Source organism: Limulus polyphemus, unplaced genomic scaffold (genome assembly GCF_000517525.1).
Source record: "Limulus polyphemus unplaced genomic scaffold, Limulus_polyphemus-2.1.2 Scaffold4110, whole genome shotgun sequence".
Taxonomy (NCBI): domain Eukaryota; kingdom Metazoa; phylum Arthropoda; class Merostomata; order Xiphosura; family Limulidae; genus Limulus; species Limulus polyphemus.
In genome coordinates, this window is record NW_013669720.1 from 26186 (window position 1) to 38362 (window position 12177).

A 12177-nucleotide genomic window follows, 5' to 3' on the forward strand; every position below is an offset into this window, starting at 1 on the left:
AATATGGAGCCCATTTCCCCTTTTTTTTTTTTTTTTTATAGATCTTTGGCTTTGAATTTAAAGACACTATGGAGCACATTTCCACTTTTTTTTATAGATTTTTGGCTTTGAATTTAAAGACACTATGGAGCACATTTCCACTTTTTTCTTTAAATAGATTTTTGGCTTTGAATTTAAAGACACTATGGAGCACATTTCCACTTTTTTTTATATAGATTTTTGGCTTTGAATTTAAAGACACGAGTACTTAACCAGTTAAATGAGTCAATTATTACCACACACACATAGCAGTGTACACAATTAGCATCTGATGAGATGAGCTCATTGTGGATTTGATAACAACAGAAAGGAGGAAAGGAGATATTATCTAACATTGTCCTTTAACGATTTCCGATATCAACTGCGCGTATACTGACATAGAAGCAGACGACGCATGCTCTGTGCAGAATAAACAATTAGAAACAAAAATTGTTATCTGGTTTGTCATATCAGAATTATTGTACTTCTATATGTATGATAAAGATAACAAAAGTTGTTTAAATACAATCCCCGACAGTTATTATCGTATCCGGGCTGTGAACCCGAAGATTCTTGGTTCGTGGGCCGTTGCAGCGCTTTGGGACCTTGGATACGCTCTAAGTGACAGTTCTCATTATTGGTCAGAAAATAAAAGCCCTAAAGTTGAGGTGGATGCTGCTAACTAGCTGATACCCTTTAGTTCAGCGCTTCTCAAACTAGGGTCCACAAATCATGTCCGAAATTTCAGAGAAATATTTTAAACAATATGATTTATGGAATAAAACACATTTTTCGTAAAATCAAATTTATATTAATTAAAACATTTAATTTTGGAATACATCTTTTCATGTACACGTAATCTTTTTTTTTTCAAACAAAAAACATCGATATGTGTGGGGGGTCCGAGAAAAAAGTTTTAAATCAAAAGGGGTCCTCGGGTTACAAAAGTTTGAGAACTGCTGCCTTAGTCTGCTTATTATCCTTGAAAATTAAGGACGACTCTATGGAAATAGTCCTCGTGTATCTGTGCGCAAAAATTCTAAAACAAACATACAATAGAGTCCTGATATAAGAGTTATAAGGCTTTAATCTGAGATACACAACATAGTTCCGTTCAGTAGGTTTGAGAATTTTAATGAACCGCAACTGCCTGTTGGGTGAAAAGAAGGCGACGTTTCGGCTTCCATGCTGAAGAAGGCCCACTTCTCAAACCTACTGTGTCTAGTCTGCCTAAAGTCCCATTGATACAACATAGTTTCATTCAGTATTTCCTAAATCACCATTATAAGCTACCTTTACTTGTTAGACGACACCTGTTCTAGGTGAGTAGGTTTGAGAAGTGGGCCTTCTTCAGCATGGAAGCCGAAACGTCGTCTTCTTTTCAAAGATATACAGTAAGATGACACCTAGAACAGGTGTCGTCTTACAAGTAAAGGTAGCTTATAATGGTGATTTAGGAAATACTGAATGAAACTATGTTGTATCAATGGGACTTTAGGCAGACTAGACATGAAAAAAAAAGTACTCGTAGATTAATTTACTTTAATCCTGCTTAAAAGAATTTCAATTTGAAGGTAGACTGGAAGAGATCCTGATGAGTAATAAAATTGAACGGGTATACGCGCGCGCCCCACGCTTGGTATTGCTGGCACACAAAAAATATAGCTAATAAAAAGGGGGAAAAAAGGTCTTGTAGATTAATTTACTCTAATCCTGCCCAAAAGAATTTCAAGTGTCGCGGGTATGCAGGATCTCTCTTGTTGTTCTTAAAGTGGAGAATGAAAAGGTGATTTGATTAGAAGTGTTATCGAATTCTTTAATTGATAGTGGATCAGACTATTTTAGTAAAGATGTAATATTCAATAAAGTTATGTGTTAGAACTAAAATTACAGTTTGATTTATTTTGATTATTCCATTTCACATTTCTTAAATACAACTTTTTTACATATCAATATACTCTGGCGATATGTATATATATATATATGAATAATTTAGAATTTTAAATAATCATTTTTTTTTCTTAACACTAGCAACTAATATTACAGTTCACATAGCTCTACAGTAACTGAAAAGTTTATTTTTTTCTTGGTAGTTGTTTTACAATGTTGAATTAGCAGACGTACTTGTTCAACACACGGGAAAGACAAAGCCACCAAGGGGAAAATAGAGGGGGAGGAGAGATACGAACGCCGATCATTTTACGTCAATCACCGGGGGACTCTACGGGTACATGGCGGGATTGGTCACACACAGACTTTTGTCAAATAATGGTTTAGACGATACACAATATGTTAATTATCTTGATAGAGAGATTATTATTATTCAGAAGTCCCCATTTAGTCTTTCGCGACTAGTTAACATAAATAATTTGTCTGTTTGAAATGTGTAAGCCCTTTAAATTTTCCTCACATTTGCGAATATTAACCTGTTTCAAGTTCGTCTGTGCCCTATGGGTCTATCAGCTATTTTCGATTGTATACAGCTGCTAAAGTTTTCTGTTTGTAGTTCTGCATGTAGATCAACAGTTCAATTAAACAGATATATAAACACTGGTATAATCCATACACATTCACACTTCATACGTAAAATCTCCAGACGTTTTTTAATTAAGTGCATTGTTTAAAAATAGGAGCCACGATCTTCCTACTTGTGACAGTGAGCAACGAATTTTTGACAAGTTTCTAACTTAACCACTGTTTTATTACAGTCTAGGCTCTATTTCCATGTTTGGGAGATTAATAGATCGGGAAGAACGGTCTGTTTTTCACAAAGAGGGTGTTGGGAAGAGAAGAGGGGCAGGAGAACGTGGTTACTTTAAGATGAACGACTAACTTATCTTCTTGCAAGTTTAATGGGATGGATGGTAGGGTAAACTGGTACCGCAAGGCCTAAAGTAAAACCTGTTCTGAACATTACATATCAACCTTGCAAACGGATGTCTGAAGGTCTATTTCAAGAAATAAAAACAGATCCTGTAAGCTGTTTATTTAGCTAATAAGAACGAAATTCAGAATGCATTGTATTACAAAAACAGTAACACTGTTTATAACGTTCACATGAATGTTGTCAAGGTTACTGTACAACGATAACACACGTTTTCGATGGTGTTGCTGCGGAAGGAAACAAACAAAAAAAGTACAACTCATCACAAAACCACGCTAGGCATCACACGACACCAGTTGGCTAAGTAGAGGTAGTGTTTATATATATATATATATATCGTGGTGCTATATGTCTCCAAATACAATATGATTTTATTAACACCACAAATGACCAAAGATGATTCTTATAAATGTCATCATCATATAACTTTCACCTACACATTCAATACACGAGGACAATATGACACCCCCATTACGCACGTGTAGTTAACACACATACTTTGGACTAGCCTTCAAAAGAAAATTCATGATGTCTGAAAGGCATCATATCACTTCACCACAAGAGGTCCGACTAGTGTATTTGGTGACCTTAACCTTGAACTTAACGACAGAAGCTGGGCAACCTTACAGCACAAAATGTGTATGTGTGTAAACCGATATGTTAATGTTTTTTTAAACACGTAAATCTGTTTTACCATCTTTATAAGAATATACACAAAATCAACCCCCTTTTAAAAGAAGTTTAAAAGTTATTTAAAAAAATGGTTGATGGTCATGACCAAAAACTAACACTTTTCGAAGGGCAACGATGCACGACGTAAACTGGTGATACAAGTCTTAACAACTAACACGAGACTCCTTACTTGTCAGGGATGAACTGCCTGAGGCTGATAAAAATGCAGCGTTTTTATAATTTCTCTTGGGTATACCCAATAATCTGGTAAACTTTCATGGCGATCAAAGGCTGGGAAGCTGGAAAATGTTTCGTTGTAGATAGACACAAGCTGCTTTATTTCGAATGTAAAAATTGGCATTAATTTAGTAAAAGAAGCATGTGATATATATATTCTATAAACATTAATTATTTTTTTGTGTTTATGAGTTTGACAGACACTTTAATCTCTCTCCCATCCTCTCCCGGCTACTGCATTAACGCCCATTTCCCGAAAATTTTAGGGATTATAGGGTACAAGCAGAGATGTTCTGATTGGGTGTGTGAGTGGGGTCACTCCCAATAATTTACAGTTGATGGACAAGTGTAGTAGACTCAAAAAATGCTGCTAAACTTGTACATTTTTCCAATAAATGTAAGAGATGATGAATTACAATTGTTTTAGTTTCGTGGATATCTAGAGGTACAAACCACACATTATAAACACACACGCCTATATCTATCTAGTCTGTACACCTACTGTGTTGTGAGGGATGTTTATAAATGTAAGCATATACATGTTTTCTGTTATTTACATATGCAAGATGTCTTATTTATTGATTGTTTTATATACATTTCTGTAGCTTATACTTATTGGTCAGCTTTTAGTTCTGGTCTATGTTTTTTATCTTCAGCCCATCAGATTATAGTCCCCCCCCCCCTCAACCAATTTCACTTTAGGAACTGGGAAGTAGGGGCAAGTTTCTAGAAAAATGTATGCCAGTATTTAACAGATTTGTGTGAAAATGACACAAATTGTTACACATTCTTGTGAAGCCAATGTAATAAATGTAGTATTGGTACCTTTGCTAGGGTGAAGCTAATGTAATAAATGTAGTATTGGTACCTTTGCTAGGGTACGGAGATATTTATGTTATACAACTGCACTATTTCTACCATAGTCAGGGGTAGATTAAAAGTAAGACAGGCCTGGGGCTAAAATTTTCTACAGAGCCTATTATGATTGTGACTAAAGACTAAGGTTAAAAAAAAACAATTAAACCTCGAAACGGGTCTTTCTCAAGCCCTGGCCTGGGATTACAGCCCATATAGCCCCTGCGTTAATCTGCCCCAGACGACAATAAATACTCTTTTTACATAATATCAATTTAGCAATGCTAATTTCTGTGTTGAATAAAACATAAACAGTTTATTTCAAACTGTTATATATCATTATAAACTATACTGCTTTGATGTGCTACTAGTGTGAAACATAAAATGTGTGGTACACATTTCAAAATAAATTTTCAACACTAGTGAAAGCTTCATATCTCACATTAAAACTCTAATGTCACTATCAATGTGATTCCTGGTTTAAATAATGAGTGTCACATGTGTCCATATCATCACTCTAGTTCAAGAACATGGACAAATGATGCAGTGGACATCATCACTCTAGTTCAAGAACATGGACAAATGATGCAGTGGACATCATCACTCTAGTTCAAGAACATGGACAAATGATGCAATGGACATCATCACTCTAGTTCAAGAACATGGACAAATGATGCAATGGACATGATTACTCTAGTTCAACATCATGGACCAATGATGCAGAAGCCAAAGATGGAAGTTCTATCTTCAAATAAAAGGTTAGGGTAAGTAAACAAAAACCAAACAATGTGGATGAGTTTACGTATTTCGGGGACTTTTTAAAGTGGTAACATACATTTTAGTTTTTCAAGCTTCTAGGTAAATTTAAGTTTATGTCTTGAACACTTAACTAAGAAATGACAGGTAAGTAGGCTAAATGTTAAGTAATTTTTAAATTTTACACGTTGAAAGTGAAATAAAATGGATTTTTGAATGGAAAAATCTGGAAGTTATTTTGTGAGCTGTATACATATCTTCTGAATTATAAAAATTGCCCCTCATTCACAATTTTTTTGATCCACCTTAACCTTTACTGATGGCCCCTCACTGGCCTTTTCTAAACTATTTTTGCACCAAATTGCTTGTGGATCTTCTGTTGTTATAAAAAAAGCTACTAAAAGTATTAGACATGTTTACAGACATAATTACTACAAGTTAAAAAAAGCAATTATCTCTTTGTACACATCACTAGTTAATGGCTCACTTGGAATATTGTTTCCAATTTTGGTATCCTTATATAGAAAAGGATATTGACTTGAGGCAATCTTATTGAAGTTTACAAGATTCTGACAACAATAGGATAAGACGACATAGATTTAAGAAGTGGAAAAAGAAAGGCTAAGCTCCAATTAAGACAGTTAAATTTTGTTAACATGGTGACAACAATAGGATAAGACAACATAGATTTAAGAAGTGGAAAAAAAAAAAGCTAAGCTCCAATTAAGACAGTTAAATTTTGTTAACATGGTGACTAGCAAATGGAATGAGTTATCATCAACAGTAACAGAGGTTTGCCCTTTAGATGAATTTAAGAGGGGAACAGATGATTTATTTGTTTGTACTTTTTCTCAGGCATGGGTGTGCAGGAACAGTTCTGAAGGACTACATGGTTTGTTTGTTTGATTTCATAAAATGCTACACAAGAATTATGCGAGCTAGCCATCCACAATTTTGAATTAACCAATTAAATGGAAGACAACTAGTCAACACCACCCACAATCAACTCTTGTCAGACCATACAGTGGGACCTGACTGTCACCCTTACAACACACCAAAGTGCAAAGAGAGATTTTTTCTGGGAAGTAACAAGGCACAAATCACAGAACCTCAGCTCCACAGTCCAGCATGTTAACCACTGGACCGAGCTCAACCTGGATAAAAGTTTTTCTTGTTGCCCATATAATGTGTCAAAAACATCTGTGAAAAGTTAATTATGTTTACCAGACTTACCTACTTTCATTAAAAGAGAAAGAGTATAAGTTAGTGATATAAGATATACCTTTGGAGAAGCTTGCATTTTCTAACTAAATATATCAGGGACAAAGATATGGTGTAACACTACCATAAGCAGCAAGAAATACAGTAAAATTTACAAATATCAATTTATATATATATATACTACAGAAAATATCATTCATTTTAGTTCCTTGCTAGCTGTATGAAAAATGTTGTGTAAAATAAAAGCATCCAAAGATTTATTTTCTCATACTTCTAGGGATGATTAGTTACATCAATAAAACATTTTTTTGTGCCTCAAACATATTTCACTGCCTCTGTAAACCACAGGTAAGACTTGTTCCTCAGTCATAACTTAGAGCTTAGTGATTAGTAGAATTTGAAAATTGATTACTCATTAAGCTCATTAACTAATTACATTCAACTAATTGAGTATTCTCGTGAGACTTGGATAGGTGGAATGATCATAAATACACTATTAAGTGGGAAACACTAACTTAATTACTGATAATTACACTAACAGGTGTAATCAATGCACATAGGTAATTAACTGTATCAAGTTAATTGGCCAGCTCTAATCATATCTTGTACATTTACAAGTCACTGAAGTGATACTTGGGCCATAAATACTTTTAATCTATATGTAATGTCTGAAGTTTTGACTAATGTAATTAAAACTAGCTGATACTTACCAGTTGTGCATTTATTTTATGTAGAAGTATTCAGTCATATGTTAATTTGTGTGATTTTTCTCTGTTAGCTATTTTTAAAATACAATACTGCAATACTAACTTTATTGATCACCGACATCAGGCCAAGAGTAACTTCTACTATTCTATGACACTGTACAGTATACCAAGATGGGAAATTCAACACTAATTTCCCATCTTGGTATACTGTACAGTGTCATAGAATAGTAGAAGTTACTCTTGGCCTGATGTCCAATTAGATCTTGTTTGAGGGATGTAAAAGGTGGTTTCATCCCATCCAGAGCAGGTACCTCATGTGGTTGTGTTTAGTCTGAACAGTGTTGTAGCTGCTACAAAACATTGGTACTACAATGTAAAGTTGAGGAACATGTAAAGCCCCCCCCCCTACTTATTTCCCAAGGGTGGATCAATATTATTTCTTCATGGGAAACAAGTAAAACCTGTGGTCACTCTTAAGGAGAACTACCTGCTTGGGTCAGTTGGACTTACCTGTGACTAAGATAAGTAAACTGGAAATCATTTGGCCAAAACATTGACCATGTAAATCTTTTCCCTCATACATGTAACAATTTTAGTCACTTTGTCATGTTATCATGTTTTAGCTGCATTTGGTTGTTACTCATGAACCAATGAAAATTATCCAGACAAATGTTCATCTTTTACTGTTTGGAAAAAGAAAATCACGTCACTCTTCCAGCAGCAAATACAAAATGTTGGAGACCCCTCTTTGTTACTCACAATGTGAATAGTGGATAACCACTTACTATATTATGGAAGTAATCTTTACAGTTAAGTAGCGAAGTAAGAATAAGATGAGAAATAAAAACTCGTATGAGTTCACAATCACAAAGTTTTATGTACAACCTCAGTAGCTTTGAAGAAAAACTCTAATCACATAGTAGAGTTAGAAGAGATTGTTTTGAAACTAGCAAAAGCACGAGAAAATCTTTGATATGTGTTCACCAGCCATCAATATATAGAACTTAAAACAACTTTAATTCCATACCAAACTGTTCTTTTTTCGTATTCAGCATAGGATAAGAATTTCATATGGGTTATTCCCTTTCACAGTTTGTTATATAATTGTTAGTTTGGAATACTAGCTAAAATACCTTTTCTTCCTACCTATCTGTTCGACACACTACACTTCTTCTGTATAATGGCTGGAGACGGCTTGAATGGGTAATGAAGAAAAACTTTAATATAAGTTTAACAAAAAACGTTGTACATTTGCTGTTATGTTAAACTTATATAAAGTTTTTCTTCATTACCCATTCAAATCGTCTCTGACGAAACCTTGTCGAAACGTTGTACATTTGCTGTTATGTTAAACTTATATAAAGTTTTTCTTCATTACCCATTCAAGCCGTCTCTGACGAAACCTTGTCGAAACGTTGTACATTTGCTGTTATGTTAAACTTATATTAAAGTTTTTCTTCATTACCTATTCAAGCCATCTCCAGCCATTATTAGTCTCAAAGTGGGTTCGTCGTCACCAAATTTGACTTCTTCTGTATGTATTGTTAAGCTTATTTTCATGTCAAATTATTCTGATCATGTGCACACAGGAAACAGCATTTTTAAAAGTGTATTTAGAGAGATATATTCTCATTTCCTTCCTACTTAGAGTTATATCTAGTACTTTTGTGTTATGATAGGAGAGTCTTCATGTGGACCTCTTATTCCAGCATAGTAATAATAAGGGGGCTTACTCACTTTAGCCAGTGCTTTCTTGTATCTGGTGATGGCTAGTTTCATAAGCTCTCGTACCAGGATGTTGCCATCTCCACAAGGCACTATGACACCAATATCTCCAAAATTCACTGTCACTTTCATTTTGTCTTCAAGTTAACATTTGGCATATTTCTAAGGTGAAGTAACACAAAGATACAAATTAAGTATTCAAAGATTCAAGTGTCCAACATATTATTATGAAGTACCTATAACTAACAACTTACAAGTAAAACTAGGCCTGAATTTAATCTTGAAGCTTGATAGATTTACTTAAGATTTACCTTTTCAGATGCACTAAAGCTAAATTATAAAATATGTAACTAATTAAACTTGGGCAGTTAATGACTCCTTAAGAATAGTGTTACGTGAATAACATATCCTGTCTTGGCATGCACCATATTGAATAACTTTTATTATAGTTTTAACCAAATTTTAATATAGAAATTGCAACTTCATTAACCATAATTCTTATTCATCACCTGAGTGAAAAACCATTTGGTACTGGTACACCGTACAGCCATTGAGACATCATCAAAATTGAATATAGAGAACACGATTTACTTTCGTTAACTTGTTCTTTATATGCAGTAACATATCAATCACTCAATCGGCATGCATAAGCTTAATATTAATAATAATAGCCAAGGACCTTATCACACCGAGATTATCGATAAACATACCTCCATACTGATTCACGTATAAACAGTTGAACACCCTTCCCTGGTTTCATTGTTAATTTATTTTTGCAAGAAATTTAAGTTTTACAAACAATTTTCACTCTCATTCTAAATTAAATTGATCAACTCACTCGTCTCGTAATGTACAAGTTGTAACTGTAAGCTGTCTACCAACACGTTACAACAGAGCTAAAAACTGAATAAAAGAATGACCGTTACGCTTAGACGTCAGCCTTAAGAATTAGTCATTAAATGTAACACTAGTAACAGTGGTAGAGAACGGGGATTTCCTCACCAGTTCCGATAACTAGGCCTACCATCGCACCGGCCCTTCCATCTTCACGGTTGTTCAGAGCACAACAATATATTCTACCACTACTAGGTGAATTAAGTGAAATTATTACTGACGTTTACCTAGAATCATAATATATATTTCACGCAGAAAAAAATCAACTGTGTCATCAAATAGTTTGACAATTCTTCATAGCAGCTAGAAACTCAGAAATATATTGTTGTTTTCTAAACTATTCATGATTCAGCATGAACGACCAACCACCTAACAACGCGTCTCACCTTAATAAATTGCTCATTGGCGTTTGAATCATATGCGTTAGGCTAGCAGACGACGAAGTCAAACAGAATAGATGTCGCCAAAATTATACTAGTGAAAAAATAGTAGAAAATTTCCTAAATGAAAGTAACCGTGCCACGAAAATAAAATTAAGTAAAACAATTTATAAACATTCAAGGATGTTTGAACACAAAATATGTACTTTTTTGAAAGAGAGTTTCTATATATATATATATTCAAATGTTAAAGTATTAGGGTTAAAAAGTATTGAGACAAAACATCCTGAAAATGATAGTGTCATTTTTTGCAATCTGGCCCCATTTTAATAGGAACTGGACATAAAATTGACATTATTGAGAACCCGAATTATGTTTCTAACACTTGTTGCCCCTCAGTAACTCAATGTTAAGTCTGAGGGCTCACACTCTTAGTGGCACAGCACAGATAGCCCATTGTATAACTTTTTGCTTAACAAAAAACAAATTAATTAACACTTAACACCAGCAACTGATACATAACTGATAAAATAAACTAGCAATCTTCTTTAAAATTAGTACCAAAATGTGAAGAAAATTCGAAATTTATCCTTTCTTACTCTCAAATAGAGTCCCAACACATCGCAAGGCTATTCCATTGGGTTCATAATTGATCTCTTAGCTGATCTAAGCAGATTTTTGATAATATTTTTCCCAACAATATTTTTTAAAAATTTCTTAAGGAATTTTTAACTGTCTATTCTTTAACACTAGATCAATACATACATTTACACTTATTAGTCATATAATACTGGGATGAACCATTTTTGACCACAAAAACAATCAGGCTGAACATGGCATAAACTGTGCAAGATACTTAAAGGTTTCTTGTTCAGTAGTAGCCTATTCGTTGAAATGTGTAAACAAAAATTTATCATGGCTCTCGGAAGTGGAAAATGGCGGCAAATGAGACGTTTGGATACACATATAATTTGCTCAATTGGACTAAAATATGGCGATTGTAATTGTTACGAAAGGTGAGTTAAGTTCATCATTGTTGAAATACAATATTATATTGTCGGTTGATCAGCAATAATGTTATTTACAATGGATATTATTTACTATTCTAAATTAAGAAACCTCGTGTAAGAAATTACCCGTGATGGTTTTTGAAAACAAACATAAAGAGTATGTCGTAAGTTAAACCACCAACGACAACAAAGTGTTAATTACAGATATGTATAAATGGTAATGTATACTGTTGTTGATACAACGTTTCGGTCAATGCCCTTCTTCAGGTATGTATAGCTGAAAAGTAAATCCGTAAAAAAATAATCGGGGTGGATAGTTGCCAGGGTTAAACATAATTTTGTTTCTTGTAGCTCGTGGTTATGTTTGTTCGTAGGGTCTTCTTCCAAACAAATATTTAAGAATACAGTTGTGTTGTACAAATTAAAGTGCCGAACTACTGGTTTATCTACGTTACGATTTCTATGTCTCTGAAATGTTGTCAGGTTCGTTTTTTTAATAATCTACTGGCTTCTACTATGTATAATTTTCCACAACATTTGCATACAATAGCATATATGACACATTTTGATGTACAGTTATATTGATCCTTAATGTAAAAACTCGACTTAGGATCCTACATGGACGTTCTTGGGTCAACGTAAGCACATGTGTTGCAGCACCTTTCATTACAAGGATAGCTACCCACAGTAATATTTGAGCCCACTGTGAACTAGATAGTTTCCAGTATTGGTATCGTGACAGTGGGAAATCATGGGGGAGTCTTGGAAAAATATCTTTAGTGATGTTAAAATGTGAAAATTATTTAGAATAATGTCTT

The 12177-nt window shown here is 34.1% G+C and overlaps 1 long non-coding RNA gene across 1 annotated transcript in view; it reads right to left on the reverse strand.

The window, feature by feature from the left end:
* Positions 1-10356, reverse strand: part of LOC111088604 — a 36066-nt gene extending 25710 nt beyond the window's left edge. The window contains exons 1-2 of the long non-coding RNA XR_002613078.1: positions 10078-10356; positions 9088-9237 (exon numbers count right to left, since the gene is read on the reverse strand). This is a non-coding gene — a long non-coding RNA (uncharacterized LOC111088604). The remainder of the gene's footprint in view (positions 1-9087; positions 9238-10077) is intronic.
* Between the last annotated feature and the right edge of the window lie 1821 nt (positions 10357-12177).